Here is a 12,681-nt window from a genome sequence, read left to right as displayed (position 1 = left end):
ATGACCTTGAACTCGGAGATCTCCCTGTCTTAATCTTCTGGAATCAATCACCACTGTGTCTCAAGATCTCCATACCAAGATCCAGATCAGAAACTTCTATCTCCCAGCCACCAGATTAGGTTCACTGATGAGCCTTCCAATTCTGGATTGTAGTTCATTTCAAATATAGTCAAGTTGACAACCAGGAATAGCCACTACACCACCTCTTTGCTAAATACACTCGTGATCTTATGAACAAAGGTATGGCCTCTGTGAGTTCAGTGTCAATGATGTAGAGATCTGTCTTCATAAAGTGAAATTTGAAGAAGAGGATTGAAGTATACTCATGAAGGGAGCACTTTGCCTCTGGTCACACTTATCCTCAGGGACTCCTGTTTTTCTTTTGGACCTGAAATTTAGCATAGCTCTGGGGGAACCCCAGCTCTCTGTCCTGGATTGACCAGGAGCCCAAAGACAAGTCCTGGTCAAGAACCTGGCCTTCCTAACTTTGCCACATTTATCAAAAGAACCCAAATCCAGAACAGGACTCACCCCAGGTCTCCTAAATTTCAAGTCTGTACCTAGTCTCCTGTAGCAGACTCACCTCACTCCTGACTTCATGGTCTAAAAATGTGGCTGTGGATTCCAAACCAGCATCCAGTGCTGCCAATGCCAGGGTGCCAGGGTTCTGCTTGCCATGGCAGCAGGAGGCTCTGCTCTTACATGTTGCAGTACTCTAGTGTACAGCAACATCAGGTGGTACTGCTTCCAGCTCCATCTCTCCTGATCTAACGCAGGCTCCTGCACAGTCACGAAGAGATCGTACTCCACCCAAACCCTCAATTAAAGGGGAAGACAGGAAGATCCAGGTCTCCTAGTGATTCCTCTCTTTCCAACACAAGACACATTTGAGGCATAGTCTCTACTCTGACAGAAGTCACTCTGAGACTGGGATGGTCCGGGGTTCCCATACTCAGAGCACCTGGCTAAGAACCAGGCCTGTTAGAGAGTCTTTCCTTAGAGTCCATATTCTCCACTTTTCCTGGGAAGGAATTCTATATATGCATCTTGCTGGGTTCCTAAAATCGAGGGGCACACCTACTGAAAGCAGAGTTGGACTTCATGTGTGACCCCAGGCATATAAGCAGATATCAGAAAATCCTGGGGACAAAGTGACAGTTCCTGCTGCTTTTTTTTTTTTTTTTTTTTTTTTTTTTGGTTTTTCGAGACAGGGTTTCTCTGTATAGCCCTGGCTGTCCTGGAACTCACTTGGTAGACCAGGCTGGCCTCCAACTCAGAAATCCGCCTGCCTCTGCCTCCCGGGTGCTGGGATTAAAGGCCTGTGCTACCAGGCCCGGCTCCTACTGCTTTTGATAATGTATACACATTAACTCCACTCTGTGCCCAGACCTAAGTATCATGCAGGAAGTTTTGCCAGTCTGAAGGGTACTCCTGATTCATCTAAGAACATGAATGCAATGTATATTTCTCCTTCCTGGTTACTATCATTGCATCTTGGGATCTTTAAATGTATGGTGTATGTGTTTGTGTGTGTGTGTGTGTGTGTGTGTGTGTGTGTGTGTGTGCCGTGACCCTGGTGATAATGATTTCTGGACAGCTTTGTCCCTTCAAGTGTAGTTTTGTTCCTCCTCCTCCTCCTCCTCCTCCTCCTCCTCCTCCTTCTCCTGTTCTTCATCTCCTTCTCATTATCCTCCTCTTCATACTCCTTTTTCTTCTCCTCCTTCTTTGAGATTGCACTACATCCTTCTATGCAGGATGGGGCTCGAACAGTTAGAGTGACACTAGCCAAAGGTGGCAGTGAGGTTTAGACCTGGTGACACAAGAAGAATGCAAGTAAGGCAAAAAAGGATAAAAAAAAATTAAAAGAAAATTCAGGAAAAACTTTAGGGGTACCGGTGAAAGAGTAATGTAAGTTTGAAGCAACCTATCAGAAATGATTATTAAATTACAGGGATTTTAAAAGTTTACTGTAAAAGATAACTATTACTTGATGATATTCTTTTTTTATTCTTTATTGGATATTTTCTTTATTTACATTTCAAATGTTATTGCCTTTCCCAGTCCCCCCCACCCCCAAGTCCTCTCTCTCTCCCACCCTTCCTCCCTCTGCTTCTATGAGGGTGTGGGCAAAGCCTTCAATCAGGGCAACATTACCATATGAAAATCTCTTGCAATTGCAGTGCCATTTACACTCAGTGTGGTGTTGTAAATAGGTTTGTCCCCTTAGACTCTTGTGTTTGAATGCTCTGCCCACAGGGAGTGACATTATTAGGAGGTGTGTCTTTGTTGGAATAAGTGGTCTTGTCGGAGGAATTGTATCGCTTTATGGGTGGGCTTTGAGACCCTCCTCCTACCTGCATGAACTAATCTTTTCCTGGCTGCCTTCTGATCAAGACATAAAACTCTTAGCTCTTTTTCCAGTACCATGCCTGCCTGGAACATGGCATGCTTCTGGCCTTGGTGATAATGGACTGAACCTCTAAACCTGTAAGCCAACCCCAGTTATACTTTATAAGTTGCCTTGCTCATGGTGTCTCTTTACAGCAATGGAAGCTCTAAGACACTCACCTTTCAGAGAGATTGGGGCTATTAAAAGGAATCACTGACAACACACATAGACCTTTTTGTGTCCAAGTGTGTACATAATTTAAATGAAGTTGTAACACTTGGATTGATGATGATTCTTCCAAGGGCCACAGTTAAAACAGTCCTGATGCCCTTTCTCAGAGCTCAAGTTTCCCCCAAGAAGATGGGCTGTCACTATTGCTCTTTGCTCTCTCCCAGAACTTGAATCTCAGACCCTGTACTTATTATACCCACATACATGTGTAACAATAAAGAAATCATGAGTTGAGTGGGGGATGGGAAAAGCTGAGAGGCTGGGGCATGACTGAAGTGGGCACAGTTCCCCTGTACGGAGTTCCCAAAAATATATGATATCATTAAATTAAAAGAAATAAAAAATCGAAGGTTTGGAGGAAACATAGAAAGTGCACAGGAACCGTGAGGGCTAGTTAGCAAGAAATTGAAACTATTTTCCAAAAGTACTGGAGAAGTCATGAAAAATTGGGGGAAGTTGCTACAGCTGAGAAAAAAAAAATTCTGGATTAAAATTATCCATCACTAAAGCAGTGCAATGAATGATCAGAAAAGGCAGTGGAAAATAACTTTTAATTTTAAGATGTTTTGAGAGCAAAACCAAGTATGACAAGCCATGACTATTTTATGATACACCTTTGGAGTTCACTAGTTAATGGTATTAGCACACATGGCAGCACAGACATTAAGGAAGAGCCCCCTCTCTGAGGTAAAGAACAGTCAGTACACGATGTAGACATAGACACCGCTTAAAGATTTATTTATTTATTTTATGTAAGTACACTGTAGCTGTCTTCAGACACTCCAGAAGAGGGCGTCAGATCTTGTTACGGATGGTTGTGAGCCACCATGTGGTTGCTGGGATTTGAACTCCGGAAGAGCAGTCGGGTGCTCTTACCCACTGAGCCATCTCACCAGCCCCCATAGACACTGCTTAAAAGAGACTCACCTTTTCTCTTAGACTGTGCGCTTCCTGAAAACAGGAATTCCTTTAGTCTTGTTGCTCTCTGGACTCAGAAAGTGATCCCTAGAGAAAGGCCACTGATCATTGACTGAATAACTGAAGGCTCTGAGGGAGGAGCTGCAGCTCTGAACAACCCTAAATCTGACCTCAGAAATATGTGTGTTTTTAGGGACCTGAGAAAGGAAATGGGGCCATGAGTTCTCCTGTGAACAGAGGCAGTGGGGTGGGGGAGGTGCACCCTAGCTGACACAGCGCTGGAAAGGAAGCACAGAGCGTGCAAAGCCTCTCTCCTTAACGCCTCTGCAATAGGATTGTCCACCTGTGGTCTGAATGCGAATCTTCTCTCGCGAAAGCAGGAGTCACATGACCTCAGCATGGCCAGTCAGAAGAGTCCTGGCTCGCTAGCCAGTCTGATTGGCCAAGTTCCGGACATGTGACCAGGAGTTACAGTTGGTGCTAAGTAGCTGAGACAGTTGGTAGGTGGCCTGCTATAATTGAGGTTAAGGTTTCACTCCAGGACTCCAGAGACAGAGACAGTGGGCTGAGGGTGTGCATGACATCATGATTTCAAGAGAGGGGCTCCTGTCTACTCCAACATCCAGGTACCTCCTGGACTTGCTGTCTTGCTAGAGAGGTGGGTCCCTCACCCCACCTCCTCAGCTTGTGGGAACCACTTTGGTTGGGTTGTAAGTACTGACCCTTTCTTCACACTTCCTCCTGCCTGATGGGGGGCCTTCTGGCTGCAGGAGCCTGGATTCTGAACCTCCCAGGACCCTGCAGCACACAGTGGACAGTCTGTAATGACTGAGACACCCAGGACCTGGCCCAGCACAAGGCCTGTGGACCATCGCAGGGACACAGAGCCCTGCCCTTGTTATGGCCAGGCTACTCCAAACATGCAGATTATGCCTAGGAGTGAGAGCACACCATATTTGTCTTTGGAGACTTGGCTTATCACATATAGCATTATCCTTAGTTCCACCTATTTTCTGGAAAGTAACAGTATGTCATTTTTAAGGCTAGGTGCCTTTTTGTCTTATATACTTTACACATGTTTTTATTTATGGATTTGTGTATTTCAAACTCCTTTATATTCATGAGTGAACTGATTTTGATCATGAACATGTGTTTTTAAATGTTTGGTTGAACTTGTATGAGGTATCAAGTACTCTTGTTAAGGTTTTCACATCTTTTGCATGAAAATATTGATATAGTATTTGGTTTATTATAGTGTTTTTGCGCACACGTGGAGGACAGAGGACAAATTGTGGGTCCAGTTCTCTCCTTATACCCTGTGGGCTTCAGGAGTAAGTCTTCGGGCATCAGGTCTGATAGTAAGCAGCTCTACCCACTGAAGCAGCACAGCTTCCTTTGGTCTGCTTTTGGTTACAAGGTAACATTGTCTTTGTGGAACACATTGGAAAGTGTCCCTTTCCAAGTTCTATGTAAGGAAATTATTTGACCAATATTGGTGTTCTTTAAAAGTCTGGTAAAATTCATCCACAAATATGTCTGGCCTTGGGCTTTGTTGATTCTTTGTTGTTGTTGTTTATTAATCTTTCAACTTCATTGACGGCTATTGATCTATTCAGGCATTTTATAAGTATTTAGAAATTTGTCCATTTCTTCCTGATTACTGTAAACTTTTCCTATATCTGTTCTATAGATTCTCAGATCTCTTCTAAAGCTGTTTATAGCCTTGCTGTATCTGCCACAGTATTTCATCCAAGTGTCTCTAGTTTGGTTTTTTTTTTAATTATTTTATTAGATATTTTCTTCATTTACATTTCAAATGCTATCCCGAATGTCCCCTATACCCTCCCCCCACCCTGCTCCCCTGCCCACTCACTCCCACTTCTTGGCCCTGGTGTTTCCCTGTATGGGGCATATAAAGTTTGCAAGACCAAGGGGCCTCTCTTCCCAATGATGGCCAATTAGGCCATCTTCAGCTACATATGCAGCTAGAGACACGAGCTCTGGGGGTACTGATTAGTTCATATTGTTGTTGCACCTACAGGGTTGCAGACCCCTTCAACTCCTTGGGTAATTTCAATAGCTCCTCCATTGGGGGCCCTGTGTTGTGTCTCTAGTTTTACTCTGTAGTTTTCATTTGGTTAGATGTGGGAACGTTTCCTCAGTTTCGTCTTTCCTTTCCAAGGACTATCTTTTTTTTTTTTTTTTTTTTTCATTGTCCATTATGCTCTGTTTGGTTAGGTTCAGATCTCATCTTCAGCAAGCTTTATCAGGTTCTGCTTTAGGAGTTTGTGCTTATTTTTACATGATCCTGAAGTGCACTGTGGGACCCTCTCACCCCTTTCTCGCTTTTCCATGTGAGAACTGAGAGTAGTAAATCTTCCTTCTAGACCTGCTCATCTTGTGTGTAACATCATGGTTTTCATCTCAGTGTTCTGTCAGCTTGTTTAGGATGGAAATTGTCAAGCAACTTGTAGGCAAGTGAAGAGACCCCACAACAAGGAGGCCAACCTGGAGACCAGGTCCTCCAAAAGTGTGACCCTTTCAGATCATCTNCTCATCTTCAGGACCCTTGACAAAGGCAGCTTTCCAGAGCTGTGCCATCTCAACGAGGAGGTGTAGGCCACTGGAAAGGGGTGAGAAAAATGACTCAGTCAACCTGACTGAAATTGACATCATTAAGCTTCAGGACCATCCAAACATCATGAAGCTGTTCCACATCATCAAAACCAGAAAACGTATTTTTTGACAGTTCTTATCTTTTTTTTTATTATTGTTATTTTCTTTATTTACATTTTAAATGCTATCCCGAAAGTTCCCTATACCCCACCCCACCCCTGCTCCCCTACCCACCCACTCCAACTACTTGGCCCAGGCCTTCCCTTGTGCTGGGTCATATAAAGTTTGCAAGACCAAGGGGCTGTCTTCCCAGTGATGGCCAATTAGGCCATCTTCTGCTACATATGCAGCTAGAGACACAAGCTCAGGGGGTACTGGTTAGTTCATATTGTTGTTCCACCTACAGGGTTGCAGCCCCCCAGAAAACATATTTTTATGGTGCTGAAATGTTCTGTAGAGGGAGATCTGATGAGCCACATTAAGAAGTTTGGCTGACTGTATGAGCAACAGGCATAGCATATTTTCACAGAGATGGTATGTTCAGTTCTCTAAGCCTTGAGAAAAGTGTTGCACACAGACACATGAAACTGTTGACTTTGGTCTGGCCATCAAAGTCACCTCTGGGCAGAAGTAGTGGTATAGTGTGTGGTGAGATGATGCTGGATTCCTAACACATTATGAGTGGTAGATAGGAGCTCTCCCGCTGGATCTGATCATAGCACTATATTGGAGGTATAGTGGAATGGGATGAGCAACAGGGCCTAATAATCTAAAAACTTACATATGTGCTGAGCATTCAATCTCTACCCCGTTACCACCCTAGATACATTGTTACTTTAAGAACATGCAGGACACTCACCATGCAGATTTCTAGATATTAGCCCTGCCTACACAGCATATCTTTTGCTGTTGCATATACAGTGCCAGGTACCAGACCCTGCCATAATGTACAACCCTCTGTCTGCAATGTCCCCTGAGATAAAGCGATAGGTGTCAAGTCCTGCTGGACATTCCACCTCCTGTCATTGACGTACAGACCCTGCTAGATTCAGGTCTATCAGACAGCACTTGCATTGCTAATTGACAGGCCCTGCTTTACAACTTATGTCAAATACATTCCTAAGAACTGGACCATGAATAACTTCCCACCAAACACTACGCTAACTGATAGGTATTGGCTCATGCTGAGCAGGCCCCCAACATATGCATCACATTAGTTCTGGGTATCCAGTCCTAAATGATCACTGACAAACCTCACATTAAGTGATAGTCATAAGGCCATGCTCGATACCCCCCTGCCACCATACCTGTAAGAAACTACTATGTCCTGTGTCCTGCTGAAGAAACTTTTAGGACATCATCTTGCTGGACATCCCCTCCCCAGTCTGTGTGTGTGCAATGTCAGCACGCTGTCCCCTAGGCCAAGCTGTGTGGCGGTGTAAATGGGATTTCCAGTCACGTCAGATAGCTAGCACTGTGTGTGGAGTGGCGTCCTCAGGGAAGGGGTGTTTAGGGAGGCCTAGACACCTGCATGTTACATGGGAAGGTGGTTTGGGTGGCCATCTTGGTCTAAAAATAGCACTGTGTGTGTGTGCATCCTGCATGGAGTGATAAAAGCACTAACAGGGCTCTGGGAAAGGGGACGGCAAGTGCAGCAGTTGTCTGTGGCAGTGGAGGGGATGTCCCAGAGGGCTTCACACCTCAGTGTAAGTGATGTGGATGGTGGGGAGTGTCCAGGAAGATCTCAGTATGGCAGTATATGTGGGGCGTCATCAGGGGACCAGCTGTAGGGCCTGGGAGCTTGCTTGTGCTTTTCAGATAGTAACAGGGAGTTGGTGTGGTCCAGTAGCATCTGTCATCTGGTGTAGTAAGTGGTGTAGCCACTCCGGTGTGTTGTCCTTCGAGTCCTGACACCTTAAATATTACATGGGTTCTAGAAGAGTGTGTCCAACCCTGCCAGAAAGTTATCATTGATTTGGGGGCAGCAGCACGGGAGAGTGGTATTACAAACTTGTAGGTATCAGGCCTTGCTGACACCTCCCTCACAGATACGCCATATACACTGGAAGCTATCAACGCCGGCTGCAGACACCTGGGTGCATACAACCTTCCAGAACTCAGGACCTGCTAGGCCCTACCCTACATAAACTGGTAGAGTGCAGGCGCTGCTGGACACCACTTAGAGCCCTAGATATACTGTCATAAAACCCATGCTGCTGGGACCGTAGGGTACTATTGGTTATTGGGCTGTGTATCCGACCCTGTCGGACACATTCCCTCACTGTCCTCATCACCCATAAAGATGCTGCTACGTTTCAGTCTATGCTGGTAAACCCACTGTGCCTCACCTCACATACAACATTAAAACTCATACCTGTGAGGCCCCCCACCTCACATACACTGCTAGGAATCACATGCGCCCTGCTGTTGCTAACTCACACCCTAGGTACACTGCTAAGGTTTATTCTTGTTAGGCACTTGACTACCAAACTCAGGGCACTCTGAGGAATCAGGACACACAGGACACTCCTCCTCTTGCTCCCACTGTGCTGTGTATAGTATCAGGTTTTACTGGACCTACATACCCCACACACAAAGTAAGGAGGGACAGGCCCTAGGGATGCATGTTTCCCCTTTCCCAGTCATTTCCATCTGCACACATTGAACATTGTCAAGCCATGCTGGACACTGTTCTGCCTTTTCCCTATTTAAAGTTCTAGGTATCAGGCCTTTATCCATGTGCCCAAGTTGTCCCATGTATACTAAGATATCAGACCCTACTAGACACCCTCGATCACTGTTCAGACATTACTGGGCATCCCACTGCAGAAGTCCACCCTCTGATATGAAACATACTGCTATGTTTCAGGGCTTGGTATGCATCCTCTTACAAGCCTTCCCTACTTCCTTCAAAGCCCCATTCCTAGTAGTGTATTGGGCCAGCATCAGTTGGGTAGTATCCAGCAGAGCATCATAACTAGTACTCTGTGTGTGTGTGTGTGTGTGTGTGTGTGTGTGTGTGTGTGTGTCTGTGGTGGCAGCAGCATTTGCCCTGCTGGTCTTCATATCTACTAGACCATGTTGGAAGACACATGGTCCAGTATCTTTCAGATATGACTTTTGGGCAGTGGCAAGGGGCAGGATAGCCACATATGTGCTTGTGCCTTCAATACTGTCACTGTGATTTCTGTTCAGTAAGGAGAAGCAAACTTTCTGTCAAACAAATTGAGCACAAAGAAGATGGTAGAGCCTGCTGACATCTTTTGGACAATCTCCTAGATACTTAAGGTTGCAAGGAATGAATGCAGAGTTGGGTGCACTCCTGACCTTCCTGTAAAGGTAAACAAGTCTATGACTAGGTGGAGGGACCCACAGTGGCTGGACTTGTCACAAACTGATCAATCCTTTACAATTACTCATGCCTGCTCAGATTTCAGAGGAGACCTCTGCCACCTCTCTTTGGCCTGGCCACATGGGTAATGGCTTTTCCTGGCCCATCTCTGTTGTTGTTGAACCGTGGGGAGCAGGGAGCATCCTGACAAGGACAGAGAGGTTCAAGAAGTATCCAGACCAAAGCTCCATGGGGATGTGTGCCAGTACACCTGTCAGACAGAAGTGAGACTCTGGGAACTTAGCTACTAGCTCTATGCTCCTTCATCTCCCAGAAACACCAGCTATGATGTCATGGTCAAGCTGGTCAAACATGGAGCCCTCATCTCAGCTCCTGGCTTGTATTTGCAGCATGTTCTGGAAACTTCATCACCAGCACCAGGTAAGTTAGCAGTGAGAAATAGGACCCTTTGGCCTCATTTGCACATTTAGAAGACCAAAATGTCATGTCCTCTCTTCCCTACTAAATGATTCAACAAATGTTACAAACAGAATGAAGAAGTGTTTGAGCTAAGCCTTGAGTATAACGGTACATTTGCACATGTCCTCTGGACAGGATTACTTGAGGAAGGGCCATATTCTAGTTCCATTCCCAGGACACTGCTAATGTGAATATGAGGGACTTAGGATGCCCATCCCTAACTCTTGTTTCCTGAAGGAATTCAACTGCCTTGAAGTAGGCACAGCAGTCTAGGCCTTGCAAATGATGTCTCCAACACAGAACAGTGTAGAGCACAATGCCTGCTGTGTGGGCTACACCGGTAGTCTAGAACACAAGATGTCAGGAACCATAATGGGACAAGCTAATAATTAGCAGGTGATCACCCTGAAGTGGCCTGAGATTGAAGGAGAATTCAAGTCTGAATGCCAACACTTACTTCAGTAAGAAATGAAGAGGTGGTGGGTATGGACTTTGTGTGGTTAGAGCAGAGAATGGTGTATATACAATTGGATTAACAGGGCTGTGCTATGAGTGAACACCTCTATCTCTAGTTTCCAATGAATACATCCAAACAGTTCACCTGTTAATCACAGCACTCAGAGGCAGGCAGATCTCTTGTGAGTTTCCGGTTAGTTTGGTGTACTGAAGTAAGTGTTGGCATTCAGACTTGAATTCTCCTTCCCTGGCTCTAATTCTGAACTCCACCTCTGATCTTGCTCTATCAGGTCACATTAGCTTTTACATATTTTTACTTGGTGAGCAACAACAAAGAATGGTTTTAGGAAAAACTAACTTGTGCAAGACAACCAGAAAGTGTTCACGACGGCTTCCTGGTCTTAGTGGTCTTCAGCTCTTCTGCAAAATGATCCTAGCTCATCTGAGGGCGGATCCCCCGGCACAGGCCATAGCGCCTTGTAATATGCTACTTCTGCTTCGGTTCCAATCTGAGCCCGAAGGAGATTTCCACCTTAGGCACTTTCCCTCATTGCCAGTTAGCTCTGGGCTGAAAGTGGGTTGCAAACTTGGACAACCCTGGTCCTGGATATGTTCTGATTATAACTGTGCTAGGCAGGGGCAATGAGCAGCACCTTTTACCAGCCATAGGGCGTAAGAGAGCCAGTATTCTGTACTGTGGTGAGCTGCTAGTATGTTTGCATATTGTGTTTGTGTCCTTGTATCTAGACAGGGTTTCTCTGTATAGCCCTGGCTGTCCTGGAACTCACTTTGTAGACCAGGCTGGCCTCGAACTCAGAAATCCGCCTGCCTCTGCCTCCGGAGTGCTGGGATTAAAGGCATGTTCCACCATGTCCAGCTTGTGTCCTTATATCTTATGTCTAAAAACACCTGAGTTTTTAGTAATATGAGGCAGTTGATAGTCTGTCAGAAACTCTTATAGGGTTTTGCCTGTTAATATAGGCCATTCAGGGCACAGTGCTTGACAGCTTGGGTAAACATACATGACTTTGGGCGTTTCCACTGATGATGGCTTTATTAGGGCTTGATGGCATTATACCTGAAGGAGCAGGTGCCCTTCTGTGAGGGAGTGTTGGTTGTAGCACCATTTTAAATAAAGCTTGTCTGGTTCCTATTTTAATATTGTGTGTCTCATTTGATCAGTCCTATAAGGCTGAGACACAGAAGTCTTGTTTTGCATTGTGACAAGAAGGGTTGCTAGGAAATGGTCGAGTGGGAACAGGAACAAGAATCCTGCAAGCTGCCCAGGAAGCATCTAGGTGCGATGCCTGCTTCCCTGGGAGGAGTCTGTAGCGTTTCTGCTGTGGCAGAGATTTGGGAAAAGAAGAGAGGTGTAAACAGACCCAGGCTACCAGGTCTCAAAGGTACAATACACATTTCATGGGAAATGCTTGCGAGCTGACTTGGTTGGCAGGGTGACATTTATTGGCAAAGGGACCCTCATCAGCAGAGCAGTCTTTATCAGCAGACTGACTTTTATTGGCAGAGGGACATTTATTGGCAGAGCTCTCAGTATGAGGTGGGTGAACTTAACCCAGTGGGTGTCCTTAGGAAGGACTCTAGATGCAGAGTCTGGGAAAAATCCCCTGGGTCTGACTTTTTCTTTTTCTAGTTCCTTAATGGAACTTTGAGATGTTCTTGGGAGAGGGCATGTTGTACCTAAACAGTGTACAAAGAGACAGCTGTCATCCAAAGTCCTGTGGCCAGCAGGAGGAGATTGCTTTAGGCCAGACCTCTTCGACATTTTTGGGGTGAGGATGTTAAATGCATGAATGGAGAGTTTATAATCCCCTAGTTTTAAAAGGGATGGATGGCCATGCAGGCTCTGTAACGAGGCTGGGAGTTGCCTGCAGTGTACTGTTTGCCCTTCCCTTTTGTGGAGCTCCAGGATTCCTTTCCCACATGCACTTTTGCATGCTCTTGGCAGATGTGTTTTGGGGTATTTCTTGTCTTCAAGTGGCTCCTAGAGTCCAACCATGACTCACCCATTCAGAAAGAGACATGTGCGTGGGGGGAGCAAGCACAGGGGACACGGGTACAAACACCAGTGCTGACGATGCTGGTGCAAGTGCAGAGGATGCTGATGCCAGCGAAGAAGATGCTGGTGCCAGCGCAGAGGATGCTGGTGCCAGCGCAGAGGATGCTGATGCCAGCGAAGAGGATGCTGGTGCCAGCGCAGCGGATGCTGATGGCAGCGCAGAGGATGCTGGTGCCAGCGCAG

The sequence above is a fragment of the Mus pahari genome, chromosome 16 (assembly GCF_900095145.1).
Source record: "Mus pahari chromosome 16, PAHARI_EIJ_v1.1, whole genome shotgun sequence".
NCBI lineage: Eukaryota > Metazoa > Chordata > Mammalia > Rodentia > Muridae > Mus > Mus pahari.
Note: the sequence above shows the minus strand (reverse complement) of the source record.